Source organism: Cervus canadensis, chromosome 31 (assembly GCF_019320065.1).
Source record: "Cervus canadensis isolate Bull #8, Minnesota chromosome 31, ASM1932006v1, whole genome shotgun sequence".
NCBI lineage: Eukaryota > Metazoa > Chordata > Mammalia > Artiodactyla > Cervidae > Cervus > Cervus canadensis.
The window spans coordinates 15,842,550-15,863,017 of record NC_057416.1 but is presented as its reverse complement, the minus strand read 5'-3'; the positions used below and the strand labels follow the sequence as shown (position 1 = coordinate 15,863,017).

Sequence of the window (20,468 nt, the reverse complement as noted above, 5' to 3'; positions counted from 1 at the left end):
AGATTAATGGGGAAAGTAGGTGACTTATTCAGGACCACACATCCAGTGAGTTGAACCAGACCTGAAATATAAGCAGTCTGACTTTAAAGGCCTTGCTTTTATTTGCTGTCTTATCCTCTCTGAGGCTGTTTCAGCCCAGGATGCTGTGACACTATGCAAAGGTGGTTGTGATTTGAGAAAGCTAGACTCTTGTTGGCCCAAATTCTCACCCCAGCGCAGTATGGCAGCACCGCACACTGGCATAGGAATTTGGCTCTGAAATAGTTCTAACACTAAGTCAGATTACCTGGCTTATGTTGAAAGGTTTTGTGCTTGGCTATTGTCAAAGGTATCATTGAAGCATCATTAAATGATGCCACACGATCGTTCACTCTGGGCACCTAACAGCAACAAACAAACCTACCTGCAAACATTCCAAAAGGCTTCACGATTGCTTTTTCCTGCATCCTACCCACCAGTCAAATGAGTGATTCACTCATCCCCACAAAGACCCATGTTCCTCTTGAATCTGCAAAGTCTTATACTTGTGCCTGTTTAAATGTTGCCCATTCTCATAAAAGACGCTTGCTCCTTGGAAGAAAAGCTGTGACAAACCTGGACAGCATGTTAAAAAGCAGAGACATTACTTTGCCAACAAAGTCTGTTTAGTCAAAGCTATGGTTTTTCCAGTAGTCATGTATGGATGTGAGAGTTGGACCACAAAGAAGGCTGGGCCCCAGAGAATTGATACATTTGAACTGTGGTGTTGGAGAAGACTTTGAGAGTCCCTTGGACAGCAAGGAGATCGAACCAATCAATCCTGAAGGAAATCAGTCCTGAATAATCATTGGAAGGACTTTTGCTGAAACTGAAGCTCCAATACTTTGCCCACTTGATGTGAAGAGCCAAGTCATTAGAAAAGACTCTGATACTAGGAAAGATTGAAGGCAGGAGGAGAAGGGGATGACAGAGGATGAGATGGTTGGATGGCATCACTGGCTCAATGGACATGAGTTTGAGCAAGCTCCAGGAGATGGTGAAGGACAGGGAAGTCTGATGTGCTGCATTCCACGGGGTTGCAAGGAGTCAGACATGACTGAACAACAACAAATCCTCATGGTTTCAACGATATGCAAGATCTCTTCATTTTTCTAAGTGGAAGTATCAGTTCCTTCTGCATTTTCATTGTGATGTTTATCATTCGTTATCCTCCTCATCTAACAACTATTTTATGCCTTCCTTATTTCTCTTCCCTAGCTGGCCCAGATGGTAAAGAATCTGCCTGCAATGCAGGAGTGAAAGTGAAAGTCGCTCAGCCATGTCTGACTCTCTGTGACCCATGAACTGCAGCCTGTCAGACTCCTCTGTCCATGGAATTCTCCAGACAATTCTACTAGAATGGGTAGCCATTCCCTTCTCTAGGGGATCTTCCCAACCCAGGGATTAAATCCAGGTCGTCTCCATTGCAGGCAGATTCTTTACTGTCTGAGACACCAGGGAAGCCAGAAGACCCGGGTTTAATCCCTGGATCGGGAAGATCTCCTGGAGAAGGAAATGGCAATCCACTGCAGTATTCTTATCTGGAGAATTCCATGGACAGAGGAACCTGGCAGGATCCAGTCCTTGGTGTTTCAAAGAGTTGGACATGACTATGTGACTGTCACACACACACAGCCATAAAGGCATGTCTTTCATACCAAATTTGGTCTTCTGTACACCACATTGCCTTGCCCACAATAGGAATTCGGCACACATTTTTGGGAAGAAATTCATGAAGAATGAATGAAATATGTTGAGGAGCCCTGATGCAAGGGAGTGTTTGCATATTTTAAGGAAGTGGTTGATAGAAGCAAACACTGATGCAGCAACTGAATACTTTGGCATTGCCTCCATCAGGCAGGACAGTTACTCAAAGGACGCAATGCTTGTTTTCACTCAGTACTACCCAGATGCATGTGAAACTCCTCTCATAGATCGTTGTGGGTATTTGGCTATCATATTTCACTCCAGTGGAGGTGTATGGAAGCATGACTAAGATGGCAAAAATCAGATCAGCATGGGGTATTTAGGATAAAATAGCTGCCTTTGCATGTGGGCATTCTTTGGGATTTACACAAGGAAACTAACAGAGAGATGAGAGTCCTCCTAATTTCACTTTCTATTTCAATAGACACTTGCCAGACTTTCCTTCCTATCAAAGACATGGGTAAATCCTACTTTGTAGAACATATGGCAGAATAATTTAACTATGACATCAGAGAAACCGCAGTATCTCTGAACCTCCTTGGCTTCCTTCAGAGTTGTGGGAGATGCAGATAGAGCTGTTTGCAGGACATTAGACTCTCAAGATTTAATCCTTGCTCTCCAGTATCTGACTCTCAGCCTCTCCCTTCTGGACACTTGAACGTTGTGTATCCATAAATGAGAGCTCCTTAGGCATTGGCCTCAGGCTGCAGTCCATGGGGTTGCAAAGAGTCAACTGAGCGACTGAACAACAATAACAAAGTTTTGTAGAAAGCAAAAGGTATGTTCATAATAGGGGATTTCCTCTTCTCACTGCCTTCCCATCCTGGTATTAAAGTACCGGAAGATCAGTTTTTTGTTTTTGTTTTTTCCCCAAAGATGGCTTAGTGGCTTACAGATTAGAGCAAGGGGCAGTAAGTGATGTGTGTGAATGAAGTCAAGGTGTTGGGCAAGTTGCCTGTAATGTTCCCTCTGCATGGAGAGAAATCTTCTCTAGCGAGTTCCCTGGATCCCCTTCTGCTTACCCAGGGCTCAGTTCACACAGAGGCATTTGCTACTTCTTTTCTAGGCTGACCATTCCATTCCCACTGACACCTTTTCTCTACAAATGGTGCTGACACTGTTTCCATATCCCGGTTCCCGTGGTCCTGGGAGATGTCCTATGTGGGGATATATCCTCATCGACCACTTTAAGTATTTAACCTGTGTGAGGCATAAACACCAGCTCCCTCCTAGGATGGAACATCTGCTGGAGAGGCAGTTACCCTCCCTTCTTTTGCCTTTTCAAGCCAGCCAAGTGTATTCTTATGACTCCCTTAATTCTTCATTCTGCATTTCAGCTCCTTTCCTTTCTACTTTTCTCCAGGGCTAAAAATAATTATTCTTCTTTGTTTTCCAAGGATCTTCTTTTTAGAACTCTCAGAATCTCCTTTCTTGCATGCATGCTCAGTCGTGTCCAACTCTTTGTGACCCATGGACTGTAGCCTGCCAGGCTCCTCTGTCCGCGGGATTTCCCAGGCAAGAGTACTGGAGTGGCTTGCCATGCCCTCTTCCAGGGCATCTTCCCAATGCAGGGATCAAATCCATGTCTCCTGCATCTCCTGCATTGGCAGGCAGATTCTTTACCACTGAGCCACCTGGGAAGCCCCAAGGCTTCCCAATTAAATATAAGATATAAATTTCCCTTCTTTGTCATAGCAACCAATTCCCATATGTAAATAACCCCTCAAATCTGAAATATACTTGTAAAACTTTTCTATTTTAATTTGTGCCCTTGTTAGGATGTCAGTACTTTTACATTGACAAGAGATAATAAAAAATTTAAATATCTAAGGTTTTTGCATACAATTCTTAATAGCCTTTGGCTGGATACTCTTGTTGGTTTGCTCAAACTCCGTTATACCTGGTCTGTATCTGGGAAGGTTGCCGAGTTAACAGGCACACTCTTCAGACTCCTTTAATGCTAGGATTGTGGATGGATGCAATCGTGAGAAATTAGGAAGACAGGAATGAGCAGAGTCCCATCTTCCTGAAGGTTTTGGATGGTGCTGCTGGCAAGCAAGTTCATGGAAATACTGAGTTCCTCCAGCACCAGACAGTGGCTATTACAAGGATTCTCGGCTGTTAAGACAAGTGGTGGCAGAGGACTCAGTTTTAGCTTCTTATTTCCAGCAAGACTCCAGTGTGTGGCCTCAGAGACAGTAGTTCTGTTTTCTGTTCTGTGTCGTTTTGTGGATAATTCCGAGAGATTAAACTCCTTGCACCTTCTACAGATCTTGCAAATATCTAACTTACTGTATTGAATACCTTTCTGCTTAAGATGCCTGGAGTTCTCTCTAGTTCTGGCACCAAACCCTGACTCATATGTCCTCCCCCACCCCATGCTTATGTAGGAAATGTGACCTCCAGGTCTATCCTTCTTAGAAGGTCTCCCCCATTGTTGGCAGTCTCAGCTCTCAGCGGTCACTGCCAAGAGTGTGTGCTCATCACATCATCCAGAGTCTTATCATGAGCTTCCATATTTTGATTTCTCAACATGCCGTTCCCTCTCGATCATGTCTCACCCCCTCTCCCCTCTTCCGTGACTCCCTTTCTTGCATCACAAGCTTTAGAATCTTCCTCAGTTTCTTTATTAAACCATTAGAGCAAAGTGAACTATTTCTTCCGTATTTGGTATACAGTTCCATCACTGAACTTATCATGTGACACTGCAGAAGGCCTTCAGATTTCTGTCTCCTAGACTGTTAGTTCTTTGAGCTGTGGTACGTTGTACCCCTTTTGTTCTCAAACATCTAAAACATGGATAATAATTACTTGATAAAATTTTGAATGAGTAAATGGAAATTATTCATGGCTCCTCAGTGGCTTCATATATAGTATTTCTATTTCCCTTGGTGCACTTTGCTTGATTTACTTTATAGCTGCATATAAATAATAGTGGCCTGTTGGACGCTGCACTGTCCAGCAATGAAGTAAAGCATTAAAACTTTCCACCCTCATGAACAGCATTTACACATGTTTTCTGGCTATTTTCGCACTGTTTTACCCCACTCATGTGTTTGAATATGATCTGATTTATAACATAAATTCTCAGAGGAGAGAATAGAATTTGTTTAGATTGTTTAATATAGATACTGTGGCTGAATCTTCAAAAATATACTAGCAGATAGTAATTTAAATACTCATACTAAGTGGGACATTCATTGAGGGCTTTTCCATACTATGCTTGAACAGAAGAGTATCCATATTTGTTGCATCGTGTGTATAAAGAACAGGTAGTCAAACTGTCTCCTATTATGAGGGGGAAAATTACAGCAAATGGCTCTTACACTACTTCTGAACAGTGGTATTTCCTTTTATGGGAATTCCTATTTGAATGTGGTCTGAGAATTTATTACAAGACTTCTGTTAATACTGAAATGTGAAACTAACTTTCTGTATAAAATTTTACTTTCTACTAAATTTCTCATTCAACGTGATCATTAAAAAATGTGCATTTATGAGAATGCCAAGACAAGGACTGTATAAAAGTTTATTTGTCTTTCTGTAATAGAATGTGAAAGAATTGTTTTTCTGACACTATGTACTTTTAGCTTTTTTTTTAATGAACTTTTTTTCAATTCTTTTTCTTGGAAGAGATGTTATTCCTAAGAAACATTAAGCAATTTTTTTAAACTGAAAATTGTTACCACCATTTCATGATTTCGGGTTTTCTTTATCCAAAGTCAGAAGTTAGTAATGAGTGCAAAATATTTATTAGGAATGAAGGTATAAAATAGGGTTATAATGGAATAGTGACAGATTTTATATTGTTTTCATAACCATTGCTAAGCTCCCTAAAGAAATATATATTCCCCCAGGAGAACACACACACTGAATGTGTTTCTGTAAATGGGTTATTTTCACATGAAGTTCATTCCGAGATACTTATACAAACCAGAAATCTTTGCATCTTTGAGAACAAAAATTGAAATTTGTCCAGTTATTGGGCAATATGGACACTGTCAACATCAACATACTCAGTGATTTCTGGTACATTTATATTAACTACATATCTACTAATTGTAGACTCTATTTTAGACATAAGTTTTCTTTTTAATAATATACAGTTTTTATTTTTCTTTTTAATTAATTTTTTTGGCAATGCCACATGGCATGCGGGATCTTAGTTTCCCCACCAGAGATCAAACCCAGGCCCCATGCCATAGAAGCACAGAGCCCTAACTACTGCTGCCATGGAAGTCCCTAGAGACAAGTTATATTTATGATTTTAATATTAAATGAACTGAAAACACTCTTTTAAAATATTTTTTAACATTTAAATATTTAAATGATTCTGCATGGCGACTCAAGGAATAAGATGACGCCCCTACAAAAATTTGGTTTGGATGTTACGACTGATGGTACCATCCACACACCAACAGGGTGCGAACAGTTTATAAGACATTTGCAAGAGAGGACATCCCACATGGGCTGAAAAAAGAGAGGCTTGAGAAAGCAAGAAGAAAGCCTGGCCTGGGGTTTTCTATGGTGGCTGGAATGGCAGGAAAGTGGAAGTGTTCGTTGCTCAGTCATGTCCGACTCTTTGAGACCCCATGGACTGTAGCCCCTCTGGCTCCTCTGTCCATGGGTTTCTCCAGGCAAATATACTGGAGTGGGTTGCCAGTCCCTTGCGGGTGGGGGTTTTTTGAGTGGCATGAACTTCCTCTTGGTACCAAGAGAGAAAGCACCCAGACTTTTATGTCATCTTGTCTGGATATACAAGGGGAGGAGACAGGGGTGAGGCTTAAAAGCTGTTAGCAGTCAGATATCAAAAATCAAGTCAGAATCTTTCATTATGCTTGGAATTTGCTCGTTTATGTAATACTGAGCTGCCTTAGAAGTTAACAATGCCTTATATTGCACAACCTGACAAGCAGAACAAAACAAACAAGAGCCCTGGATATAGATACACTGAGTTCACATTCTAAGTTGTTTGTTTTCTTTTCACAGGGCTCTAATGAGCAACGGATGAGAAAAAACAGTTGCAGACGTCTGGTGCACACAAGAGATGGTCCATAACAGTAAGTCTTTATATATTTCGCTTGAGATTTTCTCAAACATTGATGCCTCTATGGCAAATTTGATTGCTGTCGCTGCAGATCAAATAAAATTAAATTTAACCTTTGCCAAAAATAAACACAGTGGAACACTAGTTAAAATGGTAAGGACAGATTTTAACCTGTAATAATTTGCCATAGAGTCTAGCATGAACTGAACTCAACTTTGATGTGTACAGAGGCGAATGGGCATTTTAGGGAGAAAATGTGGGTTTAGAGAGGGGGCGATCAGGGGCTTGGTGAACAGAGTCTGATAAATGAAATATTACAAAAAGCAGGCCTAGGGATTGATCCATGTGAAATCCATGAGGGTTTGCTAACTGGTGCTTGTTGAAAAGTCGAAGTTTAGCTCCACTTTTCCCAGAGAGACTGAGAGACGCAGGCCAATCTCTGGGTGTTGGCTGAAACAGTGGATTTCTTTGGCAGCATTGAATTTTCTCAGGCAAGTGCTTTAGGGGTGGCTAAAGTCTTCCCAGGGATGCAGCCTTGAGCTGCTAGAAACTATGTTAGTGTTTGTTCAGGTCTCTGAAGGTCAGGCTGGAGGCCTAGTTAAAAAGAGAGTTCAGTGGACCCTGGTTAGAGTTTGGTCAAGGAGAGAATCTTGGCACCTTAAAAGGGAATATTAGAGAAATGGCTTTTGGAAATTTATACTAAATTTGAAAACTGCTAAAATTGTTTATTAGCATAAATTTTAAAATTCTGAGTCTTGTTTAGAGATAAAAATCTCAGCACATGAAGTTATTCATATTAGTATGAGGTTGAAAAAGTATATGAGATTTGTTCTTTCTTTGGCTAAAGTTTACAAAGACAGTTTTTAAATTTTACTTTGAAATAATTACACATTTACAGGGAATTGCAAAAAAATATGTATGGGAGGTGTCAGATACTTTTCATTCAGCCTCCACCAGTGGTAACATCTGACATCATTATAGTACAATATCACAATCAGGAAGCTGACATTGTACAGTCCAAAGAGCTTATTCAGGTTTTATGGGTTTTGTTCTTAGGCAGGAAAGTTAGTATTCTACCTCTACAGTGATAAATGCTGCATCTGCAATGCAGATAAAAGACCCTTTGGTCATCCAAGCTTTGGCAGGTACCCATGACTTGAGTTGTACTCTTCAGTACTGTTAATTCTGTCATCTCTGTACACAGGCTCAATCCTTTCTCTCATTCTTTGGCCTTGTTTTGCTTTGCTTTATTTTGACATAACTTCAGGCTCTCATAAAAGTTGTAAGAAAAATTCCCATATGCCATTTATGCAGATTACTCAAATATTCATATTTTACCACATTTACTTTACCCATCCCACACATTCATGCACATTTGTTTAGCTGTTTTCTTCTAAATACTTTAGTGTTTACTTCAGAGCAAAGACATGGCTTTTTGCAACTCCAATACAACTTTAAAAATCAGGAAATTAGCAATGACATGATATTATGAGACACTCTGTATAATTTACTCAGATTTTGCCAGTTATCTCAATAGTATCCTATACAGCAAATGTACTCAGTTGTCATGATTTCAATCTCCTTTAATCCGGAGCACTTCCTCAATAAACATTCCTTTGTTTTCTGTGACACTGACACTTTTGAAGAGCACAGGCCAGTTATTTTTGTGGACTGTCTGTCAACTGAGATCTGTCTTCTTTTCCCTCTTGATTAGGGTCAGGCTAAGCACTTTTAGTCAAAAATGCCATATAAGTAATTCTAGTTGTTCTCAGTGCCTCAGATGCGGAGGTGGAAGAAGTCATTTGTGCCATTATTGGTTATATTAACTTTGATTGCTTAGTTTAGTTTGTTTTCACAGCTTTATCCAGTATAAAGCTATTATTTTTTTCTGCCTGTGCGAACATAACCTTGGCTCCCTCCCCTTCCCCTAATTCTTTAAGGTTCAACTCAAAGATTGTCTTCTGCTTGACATATTCTCCACTGTATACCTATATTATTAAGAACTTAACTTCATTACTGTGTTGATTATATGGGAAAGTAACATTTTTTCTATAGTACCTAGTAGGTCAGAGACCTTTGTCATTAAGGACTTTATCATATTCACCACTGTATATTCTAGAAAAATAATAGGTTCTCAATAACTGTTAATTGACTAAGCTAGCAAATGAATAAATGAACTCCAAAAGGTAGATTTAAGAAGTATTGCCTTCTCTGTTTTATAAAGATGAATAGTGAAGGTCAGCAGAAAATGGTGATTTATGACCACAGGATCTTAACATCACTGTTGATTAGGTAGCAAAGGATATTACTGAGCTAATTTTGGGGGAGTTCAAAAGCCTGCTTTAATTTACCATAACTCAACAACAGGGAAGGCAAGAGACTTTTTACATCCAGGTTCACGAGCCTAGATGGGTTAGAAAATGTTTCATAACTGTTGATAGTCCACCGGATACATCAGTTAGCGATAGAGTACAGCCCACCGCAACTCTAGTGAACTGCAGTAGCACTCCTTTTTCACGCACACTCTTCTGTGGGTTATCTGAGAATCAACCCATCTTGGCTGAGGCCAGCGGGCTGGCTGTAAGCTTCAGGGTGGATCCAGTGAGGCTCATTTATCCCCATTGTCCTGAGCAGCAGACCCTCCCAGACGGGAGGGACAGTTGGCAGAGGCCACAGCAGGCAGCGCCTCCCCGGGCCGGGGAGCAGAAGCAGCGCACGGACCCTGACGTCCACCTCCTGCTCTCCAGAGCCAACCGCGTGGCCAGGCCCAGCCTCAGGAGGGCCGGTCCATGCCCTCGGCGCGGGTGTGCAAGGGGGACAAGTAATGAGGAAGAGGAATTCTGGGTAAATAATGCAATTACTGCAGAAGTGCAAACACAGGGATGGATATATGCCAACTTCCCAGCTGAGTTGAGGAGGGACCCAGCAAGGTTGCAGATTATCTGAGAGATCTCCTGAGTGTCCAGGTGCCCGGGTGCAGGCAAGCGTGCCTACCTGGCATGTGCCGGCTCCCCCTCCATATTCCCTATGCTCTGCCAAGTCCATATTCTCATCAGATCTAGAAATCCCATCTTCCCAATGACTACATATGTGTGCCACCTAAGGCATTTAAACATTTTGATGTTCACCATATGCCCAGCCTAATTCACACAGTTGTTGGCAGAATAAAAAGTCACACAACAGAAAATACCAAAAAGTTGCAAATACGATAGTAATAACGCCTTACTGTTATTGCTACTCTTTCGCTCTTCAGTCCAGCTGTCGGTTGCTCCCCAGAACACACGGAGATGCGCGTACTCTGAGCAGGAGGGCTCACTCCTGAGTAGAGACACACCAAGGTTTATGCTAGCATGTATGGGACAGAAGTAAATGAATTCTTCCACTTCTGTAATTCCTAGAAAGGACACTAGAAAATGTCCTGGACGTCAGGGGTAACTTTTCAGCAATTGGAAAAAAAGGAGGGAGAGAAAGATGAATAAAATTCTAAAAGGAAAGCATCCTTCGGTAGAAATCCAGTTTTCAACAGATATTTAGAATTGAATTTTGTTCTCGTTGTTGATTTGGTATAGTTTATTACAGTTGCATATAAAAACCATGTGAACTCCACAAAGTAGATGGTTTACCCTCCACAATAACCACAAATAATCTGCCATAATGTTGCATTTTGCCATTTATATGTTTCACAGAAACTCATACTCAAATAGGATTATAACACACTAGTTTAGGGAAAGGATTGTTTTTTCTTTTGCACTTTTTATTTTATATTGAGGTATATCGGATTAATAATGTCATGATAGTTTCAGGTAAACAGCTAAGGGACTCAGCCTTACTATGTATGTATCCATTCTCCCCCAAGCCTCCTTCCCATCCAGGCTACCACATAACATTGAGCAGAGTTCCCTGTGCTATACAGTAGGTCCTTTTAGTAGAACTGAATTTTTAACATATGTTTGCTGAGTGCTACTTGAAAAACAACTTATATTTCCAAACAATGTGATCAAGTAAAAAGCATAATAAATTCAGGTTAAATTCACTAGAGGTCTCTACCTGCTTCACAAAGAGCAGATTAAAAAAAAAATATCTTCAGATATTCTCACACTCCTACCATTATTCAAGTCATAATTGTAAAAGTCATGGTCTGCTTTTATGGTTCTGTGTGTCTTTTTGGCAACAGAAAGCAAATGTTTAAGTCTTTAATATCAGAATGTGAAGTAGCTGCTTTGTTGTGTCATCTCGTCATGACAAGTCTTCACATCAAAACAAAAAATACAACCAATCATTTGCTGAGTTTTTTTTTACCAGGAAAAAAAAGAACAACCATTTTTAGTTTTAAACAGAAAGTGTAAAGAAACTATTTAATAGATAAAAAGAAGAGAAATACATAGAGCCAAAGGATGCTTCTATAGATCACACATTCAAGAAAGGCGTTTACTATCTCCACATTTTCATTTATCCTGCCCCCCCAACCCCACCAAGGTATAACTTTATAACCTTCTATGAAGGCTAAAGACATGCTTTCTGTGGTGCAGAAAGCAGTTTATTATCAGCAATCTTTTTTCTTAGCCATTTTCTTTGCTTTTTGGGGGAGAACGACTACATAAAGGAGAATTGTTTCAGAGTTTCTAAGCAGTTCTATGAATAGATTGGTCTCTGGTAGAACTAACCTTGCCTAAATTTGATCCATGCAGACACCATTGTCAGAGTAGCTCTCTTAATTCTCACTTCCTTCTCAAACCTAAATGCTTCCAGCAGGTACCCTAAGCACACGTCTCTAACAGACTTGAGGCATTTTCCCAGATTTCACTTTGGTGACTTGCATTTTGCACCAAACATATCTCACACACACATGGCAGCAAATATAATGCTGTGCTGTGCGAAGCATGCAGCTCTTTCCCTATTTCATCTCAAACTTCTCGCCTTTCTGGAAGTCAATATTCATACTGATCATTTTAAGCACATAACATAGCTCTCCTCCAAAGCTGAATAAGCCTCTGGGGAAAATGCAGGACGAGTAAGTCTGGTTCTCTTTTATAAAAAATGAAATATCTGAGCTTCTAGAACTGTAACTTAGATTTCAGGAAGTTTGTCTTCTTCCTAATCTTTTTAAAGTTCCATGTCATTTGCCATGTGGGTCTTTCAGATGACAGTGCTCTGCAGAAATAGTTTTAAGTTTTTCTTTCCAAATATTTGGCTTTGAGGCTTTATTACCCTCCCTCCCGCTTTTATTCTGTTCTTTCTTTTCCTCCTGAATTTAATTATGAAATCTGATTTATCAAACAACAGATTCATTATATTCCTTAATGAGTTTATACTTCGTTCATAAAGAGGTTTCAAATATGTTATGATAGAATACATGAGAGAGGAAATCTTGAGTCCATCCAAGTCATTTTCTAGGTCAGTATTACTTGATGATATGTAGTCTGATAACATTGCCTCTTCTGTGTGTTGTTTTTTTAAATTGCCATGCACTGCTTGGTACAGTGTACTGGTATAATTCTCACAAAGTCCGTCTACATATATTCTGGATTTCACTAGTCAAGGTATCCGATATTATATAATCGTGTTTTAAAATGTAAAAACAGTAGATTTATGATCTGCTTTTTTATTGTGGTAAAAAACACATAAATTTTACCATCATTATTGTTTATAAGTGTATACAGTTCAGTAATGTTTAGTACATTCACATGGTTATAAAACAGATTTCCAGAACATTTTCATCTTGGAAATCTAAACTCTTTGCTATTATTGTTCAGTCACTAAGTCATGTCTGACTCTTTGCGACCCCATGGACTCCAGAATGCCAGATCTACCTGTTCCTCACTGTCTCCCGGATTTTGCCCAAGTTCATGCCCACTGAGTCAGCGATGCTATCCAGTCATCTCATCCTCTGCTGCCCCCTTCTCCCTTTGCTTTCAATCTTTCCCAGCATCAGGGTCTTTTCCAGTGACTCAGCTGAACTTCTGTACCCATTAAACAGTTCCTCTTTTCCTCTCCCTGGCAGCCCCTACTGGCCACCATTGTATTTTTCTATTTCTGTGAATTTGATTACTTTAGATACTTCATCATAACAAGTGAAAATGTACGGTATTTTTTGTGACTGTCTTATTTCACTTAGCATATTATCCTCCAGATTCACCTGTGGTATAGCATGTATCAAAATTTCCTTCATTTTTTAAACTGAACAATATTCCATTGTGTATATGTACATTTTGTGTTTGTATTTCTCCATTGATGGACATTTGAGTGACTTCTGCTTCTTGTCCATTTTTAATAATACTGGTAGGAACCTGGATTCACACAGAGTGATGGTCAGTTGCAAAGGACAGAACTATATGATAAGAATTTCAGCATGTTGAGTTATCTGAATTAAGTCTAGGGAGTATTTTCTCAACTTCTGCAGTGCACACTAAAGAAATATTTCAGATTAAATACCTTGCCCTACGATTTGTAATGATGAGTAACAGAGGTAATTAGATTTAAAAATTTTAATTAAACCTGTCTTTTGCTTAGGTCTTACCTGCATGACTCAAAGCTATTCACAAACTTAAATGGGAAATGTGTATGAGGGAGGCACATTTGAAGGGTTTTTAGACTGCCCTCTTCCCCAACAGAGGCCAAAATCTCATCTTCACTCTTTATAGTCACTCCACTGGAAGGCGGCATCTGGTCATTCTCTGTAGCTTCCTGAGGGTGACTGTTATTTGATCATGCACTCACTGGTGCTTTTCTGAATACAGAAGTACCAAGAGTCATTTTAGGAGCCTGGTTCTTTGATGTGGCTCCTGAATCATCCTAAAGACTTTTTTCTTTTTTAAAAAAATGTTTCATTTTGTATTGGAATATCGCTGATTAACAGTGTTGTGACAGTTTCTGGTGAACAGCAGAGGGACTCAGTCACGCATATGTACGTATCCATCCTACCCCAGTTCCTTCCCTGGTAGCTCAGCTGGTAAAGAGTCGGCCTGCAGTGCAGGAGACCCCCGTTTGATTCCTGGGTTGGAAGTTCCCCTGGAGGAGGAAAAGGCTACCCACTCCAGGATTCTTGCCTGGAGAATCCCCGTGGACAGAGGAGCCTGGCGGGCTATGGTCCATGGGGTCACAAAGAGGCAGACACGACTGAGCGACTAAGCACAGACAGCACAGATTCCCACTCCAAACCCCCTCCCATCCAGGCTGCCACCCAACACTTAGCTGAGTCCCCTGTGCTATACAGTGGGTCCTTGTTGGTCATCCGTTTTAAGTAATGGATGTGTGTGTACATGTTCATCCCAAGCTCCCTAACTGTCCCTTCCCCACTGGCAATCATAAGTTCATTCTTTGAGTCTTTGAGTCTCTTTCTGTTTTGTAAGTAAGTTCATTTGGATCATTTCTTTTTAGATTCTACCTATAAAGGCTGTCATATGATATTTCTCTTTCTCTGACTTACTTCACTCAGTATGACAATGTGTCAGTCCATACATGTTGCTGGAATGGCATTATTTCATTCTTTTCAATGGCTGAGTAATATCCCATTGAATATAGATACCACATATTCTTTATCCATAATGGATTTTGGAGATTTAAAACTCTTACCAGTGTTATCTGTGACCAGTGACTAAGCTTAGGGAGTTCACAATAAGGTGAGAGGTACATGAAAGCCTTGGTTTAAACATTATTCATAGAAACACTCATACTTGCTTTGGATGTATTATGATAACTGTGCCTGCAGTGATTATATTGTGATGCTATGACCCGCTCTCTTGTTGGTTTCACTTTCTGTACCATGAGCTCATTGGAAACAGACTTTGCTTTATTCAACAAGGTCTCTCACAAGCACTGTTATTGCTATTTACCTCAAGTTGTAGTAATACCTATAAGATACAAAATGTGAGACACATTTCAAAACAATTGAAATCATTAAAGTATAAGAGCCTGTAGAATGTGATTATTTAATTATTTATTGGTAGCAATCCACTTATGAGAAGGTTCCGACACACAGTCTAGTCAGAAAATAGTACCATTGCGTTGCAAATGAATTTTCTTTTGTAAGAACAAGGAAGAAACATCTTGACACTGATTAAGAAAAAAGTGTGCAGTGTTAGTAGGAACAAATGTCCCTTGGGCCCTTCGGGTGTTATTTTGACCTACATAAGTAACATATATGCCTAACTATAGCAAATTGTAGAGTTTTCAAGTGGTTTAGATGCTGTAGAAAAGTAATATTACTAGGAAGCATTTCTTTAGATGTCTCTTTGACTCATTTATAAATGTACGTATATATGTATAAGCATAAATCATACAAATTAGTAATTTAGAATTGTATTGGTATGTGTGGTTAATAAAAAAAGTAAAAGTTATTTCCTTGACCCTGCCTTGGGTAATAATCCGGGACTATTAGAACCTCATTTATTTTCTCAGAGCAGTATCACCATGGAGCTACACTTTCTGACAAGAGAAACTCCTGTCTTTACTGGGAATGCTACAACTACTGTGTCATAAATCAGAAAGCTCTAATGGTTGGGGGAAGGGAAGCTGCTGTAAGGAAACATAATTAAACCACTCTTTGAAGGCAGTGTGTGAAGGTAACTAAATCCATTTATCCCTTCCATGAACTCCACTCTTACTTGTGTTTGCAAAGGCTGTATCAGGAAACCAATTACAGACGTAGCTTCTGCACTTGGCTTGCTATCACTGAGGGAACAGCTAATGTCCTGTAAACACTACTCTGTTATCTTATTAATTGAAGAAACACAACTCAAAAGGGAAGTGTGTTTACTTTCAAGGTAATTAAAAGAAATATTGAAAAGGCTGGGGACTCGATACCGACCTGCCTGCCTTTCAGAAAAAGTGACTGACCTCAAACTTGCATTTAATGCTCATCTCTATAAATTCTCACCAGGAAGTTCTTAAGGGATCAAGTTAAATATGTCAGGAAAAGGTTTGTTCTGTAAAGATGTATAATTTAAGGAAGCATTGTCTCAAACATAAAAGAAATATTTATGTCCTTAGACAAAGGGACTTCAAACCAGTTAGCCAAGAAACAGGCAAGCAGTCTAATAAGTCTTTCGAAGGTAAAAATGAAGACTCATGAATAATTCAGGTACAAATAGTATAAGAGGAAACAAATACTCCTCACCTACAGTTGTCTGGGGAATACTTTGTGACCAGGTGCAATTTCAAGAGCTTTTTTGAGTGATGAGAGTATTTGAATTAATGGTTTCAATGCAATACTTCATTTATGCTCAAGATACATATAGATACACTAAAATTTTAGACTGTATGTAGATATTCTTAAAAGACAAAAGTTCAAAAACACTAAACCAAATTTTCTTCAAGAATAAATTATGCCACGACGCACTGAAGCAGAAATTTACTTAATGATCTGAAATAGTGAATGTGCTTTCCACAGAAATTACACTGTGAGTGCAAAGAAAATGGGACCACTTCTGTGAAGAATGAATGAAGCCCGGAGTTAGTAGAAAGAAGGAAATAATAAAAATCAGAGCAGAAATAAATGAAACTAAAAGGACAATAGAAAAGATCAATGAAACTGAGAGCTGGTTCTTTGAAAAAGCAAAATTGACCAACCTTTAGCTAGAATTGTTAAAAAGAAGAAAGAGAGAGTACTCAAAAAAAACCAGAAAAGAAAGAGAATTACAACTGTATCAAAGAAATACAAAGGACCATAAGAGACCACAGTAAACCATTATACACCAAGACAACATTGTACATTGGACAACCTAGAAGAAATTAGTAAGTTCTTAGAAACATACAATCTTCGAAGACTGAATCAGAAAGAAATAGAAAATATGAATCAAGTAATCGCTAGTAAGGAGGTTGAATCAGTAATCAAAACCCCCCACAAACAAAAGTTCAGGACTTTACTTCAACATAAATTGCCAGCATCCAAAATAGAGAATATGATTACAGCTTAGCTAAAGTCTTTTCAATATTCTCATTAGATTCCCAACTGTCTGCATATAAGGGACTCTTAGGGTCAGTTTACTTTAAGGTCTCCGTCTCATTAAGGATGCTTTGAATGTGCACATCTATCTTAATTTTCTCAAATCATTTTTAATTAGTTATTTATGAAAGCAAACAACCAATGTATTTACCTGCTCTTACTGCTCACCATAGGTACCAGAATATCAAGAGGGCAATAAAATACTGAAAAATTGAAGGTGGAAAGTTTGAGGTGGACATATGCTCCATGCTTAACATTTAAACATAATGTTTAAAAACAATAAACATAAACTTCAAATTTTTAAGAGATTTAAGTTGTTGTGTTCAGGCAATCTAAGTACATGGTAACTAGTGTGAATGTCCACATAAAATTGTGATAATAAAAATGGTCACATGTGAAAATTGCTCAGTTATGTCCAACTCTTTGTGACCCCATGGACTGTACAGTCCTTGGACCCCATGGACTGTACAGTCCATGGAATTCTCCAGGTCAGAATCCTGGAGTGGGTATCCATTCCCTTCTCCAGGGGATCTTCCCAACCCAGGATCAAACCCAGGTCTCCCGCATTGCGGGCAGATTCTCTACCATCTGAGCCACCAGGGAAGCCCAAGAACACTGGAGTGGGTAGCCTAGCCCTTCTCCAGCCCTTCCTGACCCAGGAATCAACCCGGGATTTCCTGCATTGCAGGCAGATTCTTTACCAGCTGAGCTCCCAGGGAAACCCCTAAACATAGATTTAATGTTTCCTTCAAATTTTTAAGAGATTGAAATTGTTGTTTTCAGGCAATCAAAGCACATAATAGCTAGCACAAATGTCCACATAAAGTTATGATAATAAAAATGGTCACATAACATTCCTGTAAATTTGGTAAATGAGTCCTGTCAAGACTCAATCCTGGCAGTAGCTTCTTTGTGGGCATAACTCACCCTTGCTTGCAGGATCATGTTTGGAACATCATGACCTTACTGAGCAGTAATAAGAACCACTCTTCTGTGGCACAGTAGTGCCAGTAATCTCTGAGAGTTACGTAAAAATCAAGAAGGGCAGGCGACAGTGTGGTGTTCATTCGTTGAGTCGTGTCTGACTCTTTACAACCCCATGGACTGTAGCCCGCCAGGCTCCTCTGACCATGAAATTCTCCAGGCAAGAATACCGGAGTGGGTTGCCATGCCCTTTTCCAGGCATCAATATGGAGATTTGCCTAATTTTCTCTGATTGAATCTTTCTTTCTTGGCTCCTTTTCCTTCTCTCAGGAAAATTTCATGGAGAGTATGTCTTGGATCCTTTCCAACTAAGGCAGGTTTTTAGACTCACTGAGTAGAAAATATTTCAACAAATCATGTACTGTATGCTTTTATTTGTATAATTATTATGTACAATTGTTTGTACATAATAAAAAATAATGTAGAATGAAATCAAATGCTTAAATGTGGAGGAAGAGAGGGATGCATCTTGGTCTCTGGAACAAAGCCTTATCTTTTGACTTATTCATCTACTATGAGTGCTCTGGCCAGTCCCAGGTTCCCTTTTTTAAAATATAGATCCTTCTTAGATTGGTATATATATTATCTCCTTTCATTCTTCACAGCATCTCTATGAAGAAGACCCTACTTCATTTCACAGTTTCAAAGAGGGAGACCCAAAGCACAATTGAGTGTTGAGATTTAAATTCTATCTTCTGACTCCCCAAACTGAATTTTTACCACTATACTTGCCTTAATGTTTTAAAGGAAATCATTAGAAAATGGGAATTTTAATAGAGAGATTGACATGATGGATTTGGAATTTTTATATTTCTCATCTCCCATAAAAGCCAAAACTATAGTTCAGTTCAATTCAATTAAAATTTATAGGGAATGTCCTTTGCCCAGGGCAGTGCACTCAGTACTGAAAGCTACAGATAGATGAGAAGATTCAGTCCCTGTCCTCAAATAACTTATATCCAGCATGAAAAAAGAAAATATGATTAAATTCGAGCAATCTTGACAGTCTGGTGCATAAGACAAGTACTGTATCTTGTCCTGTATATATATTGTTAGAAGAACATGAAATGTTGTAGTGCTGGGAGAAAGGAAAAAATCATTTCCCAATAAGATGGGCCAGCTGCAAAGGAACCTGGTAGACACAGGATGACTCAGAGAGAGGATAAGTACGAAAGGGCAGGTAGTAGAGAGTCACAAACAGATTTTTCTTTGCTTCCACAACACTGCTTAAAAGAAACAGAAGTCTTTTTTTTGGTGTGCCTGTTTCTGGTGTAGGTCAGCTTTGTGTGGGAAAGCCTTCTCCACCCCAAGACCATGTTAACACTTGTTGTTGCTCAGTCACGTCTGACTCTTTGCAACCCCATGGACTGCAGCGTACCTGGCTTCCCTGTCCTTCACCATCTCCCAGAGCTTGCTCAGACTCATGTTTGAGTTTAAAAAAAAAAACAAAAAAAAAACCCATTGAGTCAGTGGCATCACTGTTAACAGTGGTCGCAAGCAAAGGAAAGATCTAGGAGGGTGTGAGAGTGCTCACTCAAGCCCAGAAGATCTTCGAGTCAGAACTGAGGAACCAGGAGCCCCTGACACTTAAGATGCATAATAACCCTCTCCCTGACCTCAGCCTCCGTGTGCTTCTGAAATCTCCCTGGCCCTTCTTCCCTCTCCCACCCCCTCCAGCAAAGCTCGTACCTCCATAATTCATGGAGGCTGGAGTTCATGGAAAACAAAGGTGAATATTGTTTTGGGCTACGTGACCCTTATGAGTTGTTTTGAAAGGATTCCCTGAGGCAGGAGGAGAAATAAGACAGGACAAGAAAATAACCCAAGGGAAAAAGTGAGAGAACTAAGTTTGGAAAGTCATATATACCCGAAGGGGAAAAGAGTGCAGAACGAACTGGTTTGAGAAAAAGAAAAGAAAAGAAAAAGTTGGAAACACAGCAAACAGTAGGAAGTTTCCACGTGTGAGTAAGAGAGACTATTTCCTAGTTTGTGTTACTCTTCAACATACACAGAAAATGACCTTCAGTTTTCAAATCTGTCCTTGGCATTGCTCCTTTCTAATAGTTTCTTAGATACAGATTTTCTCATTTGAAAATTAGTTTATCTTGGTAACGTTTACCACTTGCTGGCTTTACTGTCTTTTCTTCATTGTGCTTTGAGAAATTGAGATATTATATTACCTCATGAAGTCACATATGCAGCATCTCACTGGGTTTTTGAAATGTTTGCTTATAGAACTTGGAGATAGTCCCACTACAAGCAGGGAACATAGAAGGCTGTAAATTTGTTGGGGCTGCTGTAACTGAATACCACAGACTGGGGAGCTTATCAACAACAGCAACTTGTTTCTCACAATCCTGAAGGCTGGACCTCTGAGATCAGGGTGTCCACAGAGCTGAGGGAGAGCCTCCTCCAGGTTGCAGACTTCTTTCTCATTGTATCCTCATGTGATGGGAGGGAAGAGCTAGTGCTGCCAGGTCTCTTCAATAAGGGCTCCAATCACCTCCCAAATACCCCACCTCCTAATGCCATCAACCTTGGGCACTAGGTTTTCAACATAGGAATTTGGGGGGTGGGGACAGAAGCACTCAGACCTTAGCGTAGGAGAACTCACAAAAGGTGATTCACCTCCAGGACGACTCTCCACACTTTCAGACAACTCGTGTGTGTGTGTGTGTGTGTGTGTGTGTGTATTAGTTGCTCGGTTGTGTCCAACTCTTTGCAACCCTGTGAACTGTAGCCCGCCAGATTCCTCTATTCATAGAATTC

The 20,468-nt window shown here is 39.7% G+C and overlaps 1 long non-coding RNA gene across 1 annotated transcript in view; it reads left to right on the top strand.

Annotated features, from left to right (window-relative positions):
- The window catches only part of LOC122432583, a 156,147-nt gene that overhangs the window by 120,787 nt on the left and 14,892 nt on the right, over positions 1 to 20,468 (top strand). Inside the window, exon 4 of the long non-coding RNA XR_006266883.1 lies at positions 6,715 to 6,785. This is a non-coding gene — a long non-coding RNA (uncharacterized LOC122432583). The remainder of the gene's footprint in view (positions 1 to 6,714; positions 6,786 to 20,468) is intronic.